The sequence below is a fragment of the Bombus pyrosoma genome, linkage group LG7, assembly GCF_014825855.1.
Source record: "Bombus pyrosoma isolate SC7728 linkage group LG7, ASM1482585v1, whole genome shotgun sequence".
NCBI lineage: Eukaryota > Metazoa > Arthropoda > Insecta > Hymenoptera > Apidae > Bombus > Bombus pyrosoma.
This window is the reverse complement of record NC_057776.1, coordinates 15679401-15695543: the sequence shown is the minus strand read 5'-3', so window position 1 is coordinate 15695543 and position 16143 is coordinate 15679401. Positions and strand designations below refer to the sequence as shown.

General features: G+C 39.2%; 1 protein-coding gene and 1 long non-coding RNA gene across 2 annotated transcripts in view; one reads left to right on the top strand and one right to left on the bottom strand.

Moving 5' to 3' along the window:
• The window catches only part of LOC122569001 (UPF0489 protein C5orf22 homolog), a 466219-nt gene that overhangs the window by 212009 nt on the left and 238067 nt on the right, over nucleotides 1-16143 (top strand). The window lies entirely within an intron of this gene.
• LOC122569007 overlaps nucleotides 1151-16143 on the bottom strand; it is a 30913-nt gene continuing 15920 nt past the window's right edge. Inside the window, exon 2 of the long non-coding RNA XR_006317289.1 lies at nucleotides 1151-15155. This is a non-coding gene — a long non-coding RNA (uncharacterized LOC122569007). The remainder of the gene's footprint in view (nucleotides 15156-16143) is intronic.

Below are 16143 nucleotides of genomic sequence, written 5' to 3'. Positions count from 1 at the left end.
GTCAACCGTATTTAACCCTCGATTTAACTCTCCTATTAGTACTGTAAGCTCATAGATACTCCACAAAGCTTTCATTAACAATAAATTGAATTTGCTTTCGATTTTAATTTCATTTTAATTTATGTTCTGTATGTTACCTCATCGATAACCTCAACAATAACATTTGTTCCTTAAAATATACAAAGCAAGTTAAGATTAAATATCCTAAAATCAAACGTCCTAACTAAAGTTTAACTCAAATTATTAAAATCGTCTACGATCTAACGATACTGGAATCATTGAGAAATTAATATTAAAAGACCGAAACCGTTAGTGCTAATTGCTTCACACAAACTATCATTGTCTATTTTCCGATGATACCAAAAACTCGACGATTAAAACGTGATACCGTGCAAAGACCAATACGAAGAGTTCCAATAACATCAAGGAACTAGATTGTTCGGTACCGTTTTTCCTCGTCGAACAGGTGCGGCGGATCCTCAGTGACGCGAGGAGCGCGCGATTTTCTCACCGTTTTCACGACGGGGAAACCGAACGAACCGCGATAAAGATCAGCCGCCACCGCCGCCTACCTTAATTTTCATAGCGACTGGCGAATAGCGGCCGAGCGTTTGTCCATTAAATTCCGCCATTTTAGATATCGCGGGAGGGGTGTTTCGCTTCGTTTCGCAACCTAAACACGTGTACGTACGCGATACATACGAGCACACCTCATAGTGTGTAGACGGAGGGGACGTAAAAGAAGTGGCGGAACAGAGAAGGTCGGGAAGAGGAAAAGAGAGGCAGCAATAAAAAAGTAAGGCGCTATCGCAACGAGGAAGTCGGTGTTTCGCGGTTGCGTGCTCGGCATGAGTTGACGTCAGCCAAGATGGCTGCCGGCCGGCCCTCTCCTTCATCATCGCGGAACACGCATACACACGCACGCCATCATACGCGCGCGTAGGCGCAATGACACCGGGGAGGTTCCGGGGCAGATTAAGTGATTAGCTGGGAACGGAAGAGGGGAAAGGATGGGGGTAAACTGAACTGACAAAAATCACATGACACATTTATATGTACATAGATAGCGTTCTATGAATTGGTTCGGTTCACTATAAACTTTTCATGTTTTTGATAAGAAGATATATATATATATGTGTATTGCATAGAGTTTTAACCAGTCTGAATAATTATATTTGTTATTATTATTTAGCTCGAGGATATATTGCGAATAGTTTACCAGTGTTTCCGCTAGTTGGATTTTTATAAGCGCAACTGACAAATGAAATATAAATAGGAATTTTTTGTCTTTCGATATTCTAGCGAGTACTTTACTGCGAATTTACAACATGTTGTTCTGTGCGTTTATTTCTTTCTTTTCTTTTTTGTACAGAAAAAGAATCGAAATGTTTCACAAACATATAAATATTCATAGTCTAATTATGAAAATCTGATTCCTATATGTATGGAAGATTGAGTTGATCGGATGATTCTGAGAAGGAGGAGAAAGGAGGACCGCGATAAGCGGAATTCTGCAGCTGCTGATCTTGTTGTTCGGAAGAAAATATTTTCTTATCGATGAGGGAGTATGAATAGAGCTGATGTAAAGGAATTTTGCATTGAGATCTTGTGACCTCGCGAATCAGGACGATAAAAAGAAAAACGATTATTTCTTTATAGACGCATGAGAAGTTCGTCGAGCTACCAGTTTATAACGATATTTTCAATATTCTTGTTGAATTAGTGGATAGCCCGTTTCACGATTAGACATTGTAATATCACGCCAAATAGAAAAATCCTTCTTACAACTTCCATGAAGTTAGAGCGACAGTAGTCGAAATCGGTATTGTTTCAGACTTAACTGCTATATTATTTCCGCCTTCATTCCTAAATTTGTTCGCTGTGATTCATTAGAAAGAATCGTCATTATCCATACCTGCACTTTTAAAACAATTATTTATCCACTATAATCAAACATTCATTCACGTATCTAATAAGTACTCTATACTCTTGTATCGCGAATTCCATATTCAGAAAAAGGAGAATTTACGAGACGCGCAAGTGTACACATTAAACTTGCCTATATAATTTTCCGATACATCGAATAACCAGTTGCAGATTGAAAAAGTAAATTAGAAAGTAGAGGCAAGAAATCGGAGCATGCTTGCACGCGATTAATGTGCATTTCGAAGAACTGCAACTACCTCATTGTCAGTCGGCAAGAAAACGACAATTTAAAGAAAAACAAACCGTCTCGTGACAAGACTGTCATTTACTTGTGGCACTGTGCAATCGGACTCCCGGGACGAGCGGCGGAAAAAATCGCGACTCGATATTCCGAGAATCGGGCGCTTTGATAAAAAAAAAAAAAAAAATAAGAAGGCGATAAACAAGGTAAATCAATGTCACTCTTCTAGGATCTAATAGAATTTTAAAGAACTTTCACTCTTAAAGAATCTAATTCTTCAAAGTTCTTTCTTTTTTTTTTTTTTGTTACACGTCTGTTGTTTGAGTAACGTAGTAACACTCGACATGTCCACAAAACAATAATGCGATTAGCTGGAAACGGTTTCCGCCTCGACGTGAGATGGATAATCTTGAACGATAAACACGATCTACGCTCGCGTTCCGAGATAAATAAATCAATGGCTCGCGTGGAAACGCTCGTTACGTGCCACGCGAACGATATTCGCCGCGGCCTCGATCGCGCGCGATACCGATCCGTAATCACAAGTAATTGCATGGGACTCTTTTCAGTTTGCTCGTTTCTGGCCCGGCGTGCGCGTGATTGAATTTATAACGGCCTTTCAGTCGTTCAATCGTCGTTCCGCTCGCGAACTATTCGCGGAATCCGCCTACGTCGGCGTATGTTTTCTTCGTTTCAGCCGAGAGCAGGAATTTTTTTGCGACTGGTTACAGTTGGATCATTTTCGATAAAAAATATTGCCTCAGCCGGTTTGTCACGAATATATTTTACATCTAATAGCTTTGTTTTCTTCTTTCTTTATGTAACTTGAATTCTTGAAATTCAATCGAAATATGAATATCGATGAGAAGTTATTTGCTTCGAAGCAAGGTAGTTCGCTTGATAGATCAAATTTGCTTGTGTAAATTTACCGCGGCTCTTGAGTATTTTTTCTTTTTCTTCGAGTAACTGAAGCTTCTGTGCTCTTGTGTACGGAGTCACACACTGCTACAACAAATATCGTAGAAATGTTCGAAGCTCTCTTCAATCGTATGTTTGACGGAAACTAAATTCAACGAGTAATCGATTACGGAGAAGTGTCATCTCCACAAATTGAATATCTTTGAACATCAAGTGGCTGCCAGTATTATAATCGACTTTCGATAGTTGATCAAATATAATTCTATCGAATCGGACATCTTTAGTGCATTTAATGCGAAAGAATTTCCATTTTATATGCAGCATTGTGTTAAATATCAGTGACTTGGCAAATACAGTCTCGTCCAACTATATCATCGAGAACATTACTTGCATAATGTTCCACATGTAAAAACATCAACGCAAATTTACTTTTTACTCTACATGTATAATGAACATCGACGTGGAAACATTGTACGAAACTTGCTATTAATTTCCGTCGATCGTAATTTCCATCCAGCCGGCGAATGCTTACCGGTTAAAGAGCGACGTTAACGAAAATTTAACGGCGAGTTAACGACGCGACACGCTGAGCCAGTAACCCATAAATGCGTACACCGGGGGTTGAACAGAGCCGTCGTGGAGGGAACAAGAGAGAGAATGCGAGAATGAAAGCGGAAGATAGAGGTACAGAGGGAGACGAAACGAGAGAAGAGAAACGGAGAAGAGAGAAAGAGAAAGAAATTGGGATCCAGGAGGGGGAGAAATCTGTGAGCGCCACCCTTTCGTATGTAAATTCTGGAACACCTGGAGGCAAAGGTCGCATGCAAATCAGTCCTGTAGCCATCTGATCGGGGCCCAACCGCGGCTCCTCGTGCAAACACGTGTTTTTTACAGCCTCCGAAAATCGTGTCGGTGTTCGCATATTTTTCTTTTTTTCTGTTTTGTTCTTTTCCTCTCCCCTCGTCGTTTTCGTTCCACCGCTGCTCTTTATCGGGTCGCGATTTCGGGAAACACCGATCGACCAATCGGAATATATTTTCAGGCGATTCAACGCATGGTGGCGTTCTGTTTGCCGACATGCGGAACGATTTTCATGGCAAATATCAACTGGCCGGTTTACAGAGAGAGGCAGAGAGTAGAGGGAAAAAAAGCCACCGCAGAGGCGCGGTTTATCAAATTTTTTCCCCTCGCTTGATTCCCTCCCCGCTACCGCCACTCCACTACTACCATCACCATTAATTCGCGAACGTGTCTCCGGCAGGGAAAAAAATCTGCACCACCGGTGAAAACAACAAATCCGATCCCCGGCCCGCGAATCGACCATCGAGACGATTAATTCGCCGTGCATGCTGGCTTTTTTTTTTTTTTGTAAAGTCGCGTGTAGTCGAGCAACAGTCGTGAATCTGATCGATGGTATTTTAGTATTTGGAGCAGAAAAATCCATTGTGTGTACAGTACCGCTCAAAATTATGTGAACGCAAGTTATTTTGAATAGAACGTGATTTAATTATGAAATTACAAAATTCAGGACGAGTACAACGTTTATTAAAGCTGTTTATTAATGCAAAAAATTGCGTCTCTATGCGTCAGATAATATGGTATTTTGGCTTTTGATTATCCTCGGCACGTTTTGTTAAAGTTAGAAATGACGGACTATGGTGATTAATATCAGCAATAATATTTAAAAATTAACATCTCTCTAAATTCTGTGTATTTAACTTCTCATTTATTATTGTTTCGCTAAAATTCATGGATCATTAATTAAAATCGTCTCGAATCTCCGTATGCTTAAAAATGGTAGTATACGTGTGTATATCTGACGGTGGATTTTGTGGAGAAGAAATGCAATTGTATCGCAATTTCATTTTACAATAGTTGACGGTAGGTTTGAAAGACCTAGGTGAAAATTAACGACGGGTAATTTTTCCCGATCACAGGTAAGAAGCATGATTTAGAGTGATTTATTCAGAGAATCTGCTCGGACAAATCAAAGGATTTTGATTGTTATTCACGCGACACTGCGCACAATTTTTCTGCTGTAGGTTTGTTGTTCGCGATGTTTTTTGATACTGTTCGAATAATAAGCAAGAAGCGAAAAACTTGGTATATCTTATATAACATGTCCTTCGTAGTTTTATATATATTGTAATATGTTTTACATAACACGTTCTTCGCATATAGTTAATCATTTTATAACGTAAAACTATAAATGAGCTTGGAGACGCGTAAAAAGTGATATTAATCAGTCAAGCAACTGGCGTTTGTTAGAAAATCACAGTTTGATGTCAGGGGATGTAATAGACTGGGTAAATTAGATTCTGATTAGATTCGAAGGGAAGAAACTATGAAATTGTATCCGTCGAAAGAGGTCCATAACTAATTAAAATCCTTCTCGAGGAAGTAATTAACCATCGCGGCGCGAACCAATCAAAATTAAAATCTCCGGCAGTCTGAACAAAGAAATAACTCGTAAAGCAGACTCTGAAGTAACAATTTCCTACCCTTCTAAAATATTATAATAAACTCGTCGCTACAATTCGTACATATCTTTCATCACCAATCGAACCAAATTATACGTAATTCATAAAGAACTGCCTTTCTAGATATTTAGTAATTCTCAAGCAGTATTGAGCATAAGTGTCCGGACACTTTGATCGATTTGTAATAACAGTATGCGAGTGGTACCAAAGAATACAGATTATCAATGACGAATTAATAATTAGAAATAATTTTCACTATCCTCTTGTCGAGTTGGAGTTGTCATGCCAGTAATATTAAATTACCCATTGTTACTATATATAGTTATTATTTAAATATGACTAGTTGCATTACCCGATGAGTCCTTCTGTATCTAAAAGATTCTTTTTAATCCGACTTATAATTCGAACACTCAGAAATCTAAAGACAAAATGCTTGTCACGTAGCAAAATATTCCTATAAGGTTCGATAATAACAAAAGTCAGTTTTATTATTGAACATTATTGAACGTATAGCATTTCACAAAATTTCTGTAAAGAGCATGGATGAACATTTTAATCGTTCGAAGATCCCAGCAGTGAGCAAACCCATTTAAAGTCACTCGACTCAGTTGTTTCTGCAAAATCAATTTTCATTGATCTTGAATTATTGGTATTATATTTACGCTACTTAATATTATCCATTATTTTCATCAAAGTGTGTCAACTGCATATAGTTGCCCAGATAAGATCGCAGGTGTACATTGTATTACAATTAATTTGTTTTGTGAAGCATTCAAACATCTATAACAGTTTATACTCGCGGGAAGAAACGGCGGATAATACACATATGCACTGGGTGGTCCTACGAAAAGGAATCTATCCAATTACCCCCTTTTAATTGCCCGTTTCTCGGATATTCCATGACCGCCTGGAGGCGCGTCCATTTCATATTCAGGCATTTCGAATGCAAATACACGTGGTAGACATATTAATTCCCCGTGTCTTTACACCACCTATAGAACCTGAGCGCGAATTTTTCGTTTCATTCTTATTTCCCCTCCCCCTCCCATTTCTCGCTCGTTTCCTCTACGATTTTTTCTTCCTTTCTTTCTTTCATGTACCAACGTGGCTCGCGGCGATGCCAAGCCAAGCCGAGAAAGTAAAAAGAAGCTGAAAAGCGAGGTGGACGTGCACCACGTCGTCCACCGCACCGGTCGGCTTGCCAACGCTTTCTAATTATTCTCTTCGTTAACGACCCCGGCCCCTTAATTGGCCAACGTGACGATACAAATCGTAGTTTCTTCCATACATATGTATGCGCGATGTAAATCCGAGTAAACGCCGCGATATGAGCGAGCCGCATGGGATAGAGACGTCACCGCGGCCCTGAAATACGCCCGCAAGAACTGCTTAATTATGCGCGAAACGTCGTCGATTTTGCTCCTCCTGTTGCCCGGCACGATCGTAGAAATACGTGCTGCTCGTCCCTTTTAACCCCTTTAACGCGGGAGGTCGTTTTTTCGTACCATTGTGTTGCGCCTTGCCAGTATTTTTTCGCTGAGAGATTATACCTTCATATTCATCGACGTAGGGTACTTCGAGTTTTTGTTCAATGTATAGTCAATAAGCTTCGGTGGTTCGAATGGAGATTATAATTTAACTTCGCGAAGAATTTCCTTCTGGATAATAAGTCGCCGACTTGTAGTAGTTATTTCATTTACGAAATATTCGTTTTTTTTTTCTTCGCTTCTTATTTACGCGTAAGTATAACGAATAGACTGCGTTTATGCGAACGTGGAATATTGAAACGTGTAAAATTATATAGAATGTATATAGTATATAAGAATGTACAAAATATTCATTTAATGTTTGTAATGTACTCGGCACGATGCACAGAGGATGAAATAATATATGTAGTAATGGAGCTATAGTGAATGTACGTTATCTGAAGCTCATCGTAAGATAGGAAATTAATGTTTCATAAATTTAAAATATTGCGTGCTTTTCTTCTTAAAGAATAACCTTATATGGGTTTGATATCATCGTTTTTTAATTGATATATACAATTTATGGAAATATATGTCGAAATATGTCTGTAGAAAATTTTTAACATGAATTTTGGTTACGTACAAGCTACACTGGTTTTGCAGCTTTGATGATTCCCTTATACTCTTCAAATTTCTCGACTTTTTCACTCGAACTTTAAATATTTTATATAGCTTCGCTATTTAAACGTGTCTTTTCAATCCATCTGGAATCTTTATTTTTCATGATTTTAATTCCCGAGGTTCGTCTCAACCTAGGTACGTGGCAACCGTATTTTCCCCCGTGACGCGAAACCAACTTCTCGTTTTTTCCTTCCAAGAAGGCTACGGGTGACAGACACGGGTCTGATAGGCAGGAATTAGCTTGAAACGCGGCCCGAAGTTCGGCAAGTTCGGCCCTCCTTGGCAATTATTGATCTGATAATACTCGCGGGCCAACCGGTGCACACGATCCGTCTATTTAAGTTCGTTACGTGCACGAAATGCACTTTCGAGTTTCTCAACTCTTTCGGCCGAGTGCGCTCGTTGTCAGCTTAAATAATTGAAACGTCCGTCCGACTATGTTACGAAAATTTACGTTCTTCGTTTATATCGAGGGAGATCTAAAATAATAATTTTCATGAATATTTTAAGAAATATTATATCCTGTCATAATACAGGTGTATCTTTATCTCTTCATTATCGAAGAAGGTTATTGATATTTATAGCGGAATAATGGATTTATAGAGAAACTATTTGGTATAAGAAATATTTTTCTTATCTTTTTCAACATATTTTCTTTGAAGCTTTAATGACAATAGTAAGAAGAGAAATAGTATTCACAGAAAAATGGTGAATCTATAGAGAAGAAACTATTTTATACAAGAAACAGTGTTCTTGCCTTTTCCTGATATTGGTCGACATATTTCGAATCTTTAGATATAGGATCAATCGCGAGCAAAATTAAATTTTGTATACTTTTCTTAAAAATCTAAGTACAGTATCAATAACACCTAGAATTTCGCGATTGTCTTACAATTTTAAGAAAAATTATCGATTAACAAATAATAGACATCTTTTGTAGCAAGTAATAATCACGTCATTGAACCAAAATTTGTCAAAGCGCTAAACTAAAATTCTCCGCGTTTCTGACTATAACTCCAAACGTGCTGTTCTTACTATCCTATGGAAGTTCCCATTATTACCCATAAACAATTTCCACTTTCCTTCGCTAGTAACAAAAGAAAAGGGACGAGAATCAAAACATGGATATCAAAACAGAAAATTATCGCGAAACTTCGTAGCGGGAGCTCTTTCACGCAGCGTGTCCGATGTGCAAGGTATCGAACGGGACACGCGTACACGGCCTCATAAATCGGTCCTGCTTACAATTATGCTACACGTCCAATAAATTAGTTTTTTTCACCGATGGCACTTTTGTAAAGGTGCTTGCGTGAAACGTCTGGTAATATTATCATTCCTGTTCGTTTACTCTGTAGTCAGCCTGCGTTCGCCCGGCGGCGTTTATCGGAGTTGCGTGCACGATGGCATATGACGCTGAGGAATTTTTTAATGGTGTCCCATTGCGCCAGAGGTTCGTTAAATTTCATGGAGAAATATGGCTCGGTTTCTGTCGTTGGCGCGGGCCGAACGCCGGGCCAGCTCGTAAACACGCTGCTCGAACCTTAAATTTTTCCTAATAAGGACACGCTATCTGGCCCATTATCGGGGACCCCGTTCACCATTGTCCCGTTAAGACACACGCCGTAATCGAGACCTGTTCCAGATAACGCGTAATTAATTATGGGGCGCGAGAAGATTAGCCGTGGTCAGCCACCGAGCCTTTTTTAGGGACTTCTCTCTGTTAGGGAAGCTTGTTTTTCGTCCCGTTTCGTCTCTTATCTTTCTTTTTAGAAATCGTGACTATTCTGTGAGCGTGTTGAGGAAACGAAAGTATCTGTAGTTTTAATCTCTGGTTATTGGAGAAATGCACTATTAATAAAGAATTCTGTCAAGAAAAAATGCTACATCTATATCTTTTTGTAAGAAGAGATAAATAGGGGGAAATGTTAATATGTGATATCTATGCTTATTTAGAGGATTTTGTTCTGAGTTTTTAAAGATTTATAAGTGCGTATGGCAGTGTCCAAGATATGTAGATTTTTTATTTTTAGATTATTCTAGTATCTATGTTTAGGTATCTAGAGAATTTATCTCAAGTTAAAAATTGTATCGCCTGTACGTTTTTCCCTTGGATTTTTGAATTCTAAAGAAACCGATTTTCAATTAAATTCGAAGTTAGATTCAATTCAAGTATCTTCGCTTTCTTTTAATATTCTCATCGGCAATTTATTTTCTCAATTTTTCTCGTGTAACAGCATAATTCGTATTGTTAATCGTAATTTCGTGAATGAAGTAATGAGAAGTATACAAATTTTTCCGCTGTTCCAAAAAAATCTGTTCGCTTATATCATTTCTTTGTTAAATCTCTCAATTAATGCACTCAAATATAGAAAAGAGAAGTAAAATAACTATAATCGGACAAGGGAAGATTTATTTTCAAGAGTAAGGTGTTCTTAAGCCATGTTAACGATCGTTGAAGACTAGTTGGCATAATGGGTAAATGTAGATACTTCATTTTATATTCTCTGGGTGACGTTTGAAGGAAAAGTAAATTGATACTTTACCCTAGCATCGAGTAAAGGTTAAAGGCTATACATGCACATAATGGTGTATGTCTGAATCTATTTATTACAGACACAGAGAACGATGATAAACAGTGAGATACCATCGAAGGAGAAAACTTTGTCTAGCGTGTTGTTTCAGCTTTTTTATGACTGTGATTATCGCTTAATGAATTAGGACAAGTTTATCTTTACGGTTTAGAGCTAGAAATAGAAGAAAAATTGCGCTATGCTGTTGCAAAATAGGATATCTATATTCTATTTCTGTTTTTATTTAGCTATAAAAATAACACGGCTAACTATGAAGATAAATATAATACCATGAAAACTAATATTGTATATTAACTTTAGAATGATTTCGAGCTAACCAAAGTAACCAACTTAACACATAAAGATTCGAAAATCTAAGAAAATTTTTCACATTTTAGTCCAACGAATAAAATTGCTTTCGAATAATAGAGAAGATTCGTTCAGTCAGAATCTTCTAAAATATAACAATAAGCAGATGCTGTAATAACTCCTATCTAATAGAGTCCACTTCATTCTTTATTTCCATTGTGGCAAGACAAACTCGAAATATATGTATAGCTTTGAAAACATCAGATTAACATTCTTCAGTGATATTTTACGTCGTTAAGATACGAGAAAACGTGCCCGAAGTGCGTAGATCATTGAAATCATTGACCCCAATTTTATAACAATGACATGGAACGTAAATCGTCATTTTTATTATGATACAATTTTTTTTTTTTTTACGCTTGTTTCTCGTCGCTCGTGGAAAGAATCTACCGCCGACGATTTCTCAACCCTAATCTCAAAGAATTTTAAACGCCTCCGAACAATCGTTGTATTTCTCAAGACCATGAATTCTGACGGAATATTCTTCTCCCCTTCTTCTCGTTCTTCCCTATTCTCCGTACGTACTATTGTTTCACACCGCTTAAAGAGGGAATCAAAGAAGAATCGTCTATTCTTCCCGCGTTTGATCGTCGCGCACGAACCGCAAAAGGGTTTTCTTCGTCCGCGAGCAACCGAGCTGGCTAATGATCCAACGATTTATAAGCGATCAAAGGCCGATTCGAGCATGAAACCAGGGGCTGTACTTTTTTAATTAACGCACCTTTAATTAGCGGTAAAAATCGTCTTGCTAGCTATCTCAAATTGGACTGTACCTCTTAAATCAGTTACTGAGACTAACAGGTAAAGGAAAAAGCGGGGGGGGGGAGCGGGGAAGAAGAAAAGGAAGAGGAGGAAGACGCTACAAAGTAGAGCGTCGATGAAAATACATCATGAGGGCAGGGCCGTGTGTACTTCTTTCCCTTTCCTTCCCCATCTCCCGTGTATTCATTTTTTATCTCTCTTCTTCTTTTTTCCTTTCTCGTTCCCTCTTTCCTCTTACAACCACCTCTTTTCAAATTGACGCCGTGCACGCGAACGAAGTGAAACCGTTCTCTCTAGGTAGCCACGACGACGAGGACGGCTCGTGTGAGCGGCCAAGCAACGTCCATAATTAATGATAATTGTTCAACTAGCTTGATGGCTTTAATTAAAGGCAGTTCTGCAATTCCGCGCGCGGCGAGCTTACTCCTATTTTCCCTGTCTCTCTTCTTTTCTCTCTCTCTCTCTCTCTCTCTCTTCTCTCCCCCTTCATCACACAGTCCCTCTCCCTGTACACGTTGTTCGTATATCTCTTTCCTTCTTTTCCATCGTTTTCCTGTGTTCCGTCTATCTAACCTCTGGTTCTCTTTTTTTTCCGCTTGCCGCGGTTTTCCGGCGCGGCGGTTAACGTTTCAACGAGCCAGCCTATCTCGTAGCCGGATCGAAATTCCCCCGGTTTTGAACTTGACGAATCGAAAACAAAAGGCGATCCATTATTGTCTTCGTGGCAGCATAATGAATCAAGAGCGGTGGAATTTTCATGGTTTCGGCGTGTAATTAGCCGCGGAACGCGAGAATTACCCCGTTAACGATTTCCACGGAACCCTCGTTAGACGAGGGAACACTCGTTACCCGAATGCCCTGTTATTTCGAGCCGGTGTATTTTTATTCCTTGTTGGTTTACTTGCTCCTTTCTCTGCGTTTTACATCGGTGATTCTATTTTTTATTAGGTCTTTTTTTATTAGGTTTCCTTTATTTCTTCTTTTAACGTCGCGGAACAATCAGATCGAAGATTCGTTAAAAGAAAATCACTGGATAGGCCAATTAGATCTTTCGTTAGATCTCGTTACGATTTCTACTGTATTTTATTACGATTTCTAGTGGATCTTTTAAGAAATTTTTTTATTCCATGATGAGTTTGATATTGAGATGTATAATTCGTTGAAGCTAATTGTCTTAATGCTTGTACATGTAATTGCACACTATTCGATTTAATGATTGTATCGTGTGCTTACTTTTAATGGTAAGTTAATTAGAGAAGATCGTCTGATGTTTATTAAAAATCTAATCAGAAAGGGAAAACGGTCGTCGCTAGCTCCGATTAATACGTCTCCCATACCTATTTGTGATTAGTACTCTCTTTGAAATCGTTCCAAAAATACTTCTCGCGTAAATACACCTTCAACAGCATTGCGCGACTGATCTTAGTTATATCTATTAGATGCTGTATTTTCATGCTCGCTACAAACAATCCTATAAATCAGATTCGAACTTTGACCTATTTAATCCAACATATCCTTGATTTATTACTTGTCTACAGAATTCGTAAAAATAGTTTCCACAATTTCTCGCCATATTTTTAGAACAACAGTAGGATTCTCATACATAATACCCCGATACAAAATCCAATAGCCACCACCCTCCAAGGTGAATCATATCTCAAGAGAAGCTTTTACCCTCTAAATTTTCGCTAAGCCGAAATTGCAAAGCATCGGACACCCCGAGCACTGGATGATCCAGGCGATTAAATAAAAAAGAAGCGGCTAACCGGTGGACTCATTCGAACCGGTGGTCCCTCGTAACAGAGACAGAGGTCGAGAAGGCGAAAGAGAAGGTAAGGAGAAAGAGAAAGAGAGAGAGAGAGAGTGGTCCTTGTCTAAAAGTCGAAGTTATCGTCTGCCTTTTTTACCCGGAGCCCCCCGTGCGGCGCTCCTCGGATTCCACCGAGGAAGAACCCTTTTGCGCGCACGAGAAAAACGCCGCCTCGGCCCTGCCATGTGTTTCGAATGAATTTACATGACGTCCCAGCGTGTAGCTATGTCACTTTTTGCGCGTGTGCGTGCGTACGTACGTGCACGACGGCCAGCATGTGGGCAGAGATTCCCTGCAGCGGCAGATGTTGGACCATCTTCCCGTGTGCCCCTTCGAGATACGAAACTCGCCATGATTATACCCTATCTGCCCGGCGAAGGGCAGGGCCGTATCGTCTTGCTGGATTCTTCGGCGCCTCGCTCCTCTCGGTGACGTAACAGACCCTTCCCAACCACCCCTCGAAGCGCGAAAACATCTTCCCTTTTCTTTACACTTCCTTTCTTTTTTTGTTTCTCTTTTTAGTATCCTCTCTGTTGCCTGTCTTTCGTTCATTTTAGAGTATTCTTATAGGACATTCTTCTTTTTAAATGGTACCAGTGGTGCCATCGGGGGGGGGGGGGCTGAATGGATGAGAATTTCTGAGGATCACGAGAAGAGGTAATGGATTCGAGATACAGAATACCTGCTTCGATAATTAATTCGTGCGTTCGAAGGATAAGGAACGGTTGTTTATGCAAATTCATATTTTCATAAACATAATAAACCTGTTAACCCGGGAAGAGTTCATCTGTCTCACTTTGGTTCCTGACTCTCTCACAATTAGGTATAACAAGTTCTTTATTCGGATCATTTTCAATGCACCGATTCATTTACTTCTGCTGAAAGTAAATTCTACGATGTTTTACATCTTTGAAATTGATTTGTCTCTGTTTGCATCGTCTTTCCTTTTCTCCGTTCAATCAAGACTATGCAGTCATTAAATCGTAGTAGCCTGTATAATAGAACATTAGTCGAAGGGTAAAAAACATAGACAACTGGAAATATTTCAATGTATCTTGGAAAATGAAAAGATATTAGATTTATAGTTCTTGTATATCTGCTTTTCGTTCTTTCTTGTTATTGTTACACGTTGAGCGTTTGGTGGAAGAGTTTAGAGAGAGAAGTATGGGTTGGTCATTAGGGACCTCCCGTGTGACGACGGTGAGAACGGTGTCTAGGGGGTAGTTGGAACGGAAGTGTAGATACTTTTATTGCCCGCGGGAGGTGGAGCAATGATTTTTGTAGAATCCGTTGATGCAGTGTAAATGGAGATAAGTGGACTTTTTTCGAGATAGCCGGGTGTCTGTGCGTCCTGTTTTTTGGTAGTTTGTTCAAAGGGGAGATTTTTAGAACGGGGCGTGGCCGCCAGACCGTGGTTTGTTTGGAAGTATTCCCTGATAAGTGGAACGAGATAATTCGACGAGATTTCAGTCCGCGTATATCATTTCTCTGACAGTGACGAATTTATGGGGAAACTTTTTAACCGTAGACCGCTCACGGTTTTGTAGATACCAGGTATTTTTTCAAATTTTACGCAATCGTTAGCCGTTAGAAAGCACTCCTTTAAAATTCGTCGATCAAACGTCTGATTCTTCTGCTTTACTCTTCGAACTTGAAATATTATATCGATTATTTATATCTATATATCATATTAAACATGTGCGACTGAAAATTCAAATTGAACGAAACGTTTAACGAAAATATAAATCACGGACCACTTCACTGTGACCATAGACATTTTCAAAAAAAATTCATTACCGATTCCATCACCGTGAATTCGTGCACTGCGATCGAAATCGACACTTCCGACTTTCCCGTCAATTTGACGGAAGGGGATCCTTACCAAATACCGCCACTAAGCAACAAGCACACTTCCAACCGAGCGTAGCACACCTGAAACAAACAGAGAAAAGTCGTCGATCAACATGACTGCACGAAACGAATACGTTACTGTCGAGAAGGGATAACAGGTAGGGGTATCGAAAAAAAAAGAAAAAAGAAAAAAAAGAAATTCACTGTACAACGCCTATTTTCGCGTGAAACGGTGTTCGAACAAGCTGTAACGAGTTTCTCGGATTACAAGTGTACTCGATACTGGCTCACCGAAAAATGGCAGGGATGGAAGGAAAAAAAAGAACAGCCTGTAAATGCGCAAAAAGTTGGTCAATCGAATGACGGTCCAACGATATCGCCGCGATTTTTCGGTATTTTTCGACCGTATTTTTGACGGAATGATTTATTTCCCTTTCTCTCCTCTTTTATTCCTTCCCTTTCTTTTTTCCTTTTCTTTTTTCTTTTTACCGCTGCTGCCTGTTTGGCCCACGTCGGACAAGCGATAATTCGAACCTTCGTTTCGAGATACGGGAAATGAGTGTATAGTTTTACCCATGCGCTGCCGCTTAATAATAATTATTATTATTACGAGGCGGGGTATCAATCATATGGATATCGTGACCCACTATCGCAAATCACGGGGACACGGTGGCATGTCCAGTGAGAACGCGGCGAATTTGAAAAGAGAGAAGAAAACAAGCGTCGCCGAATCACTTTCGTCTCTTGACGTAAATGCATATGAAGAAACGATAATGTCACGGAGAAATTACATACTCGAGGTCTCTTTCGCCCTGTTATGGAAAAATCGTTATTATGTAAATTGAACGGACAGAAAAATTGGCAATCGTACTGATTGCGTTTCATTTCCAGTGGGACGTATGATATTTCCGAACGAATTAACGTTCTCGCAAAATGTACATATGTGATATTTAAAAGGGGGTATTCAAGTGTCGCATTTACGTTTGATAATTTTGAACGATATAACTGAAAATATGGTAATTTATGAACTTTAATTTGAAATCGATTTTTCTGCTCAATAGTCGTAACA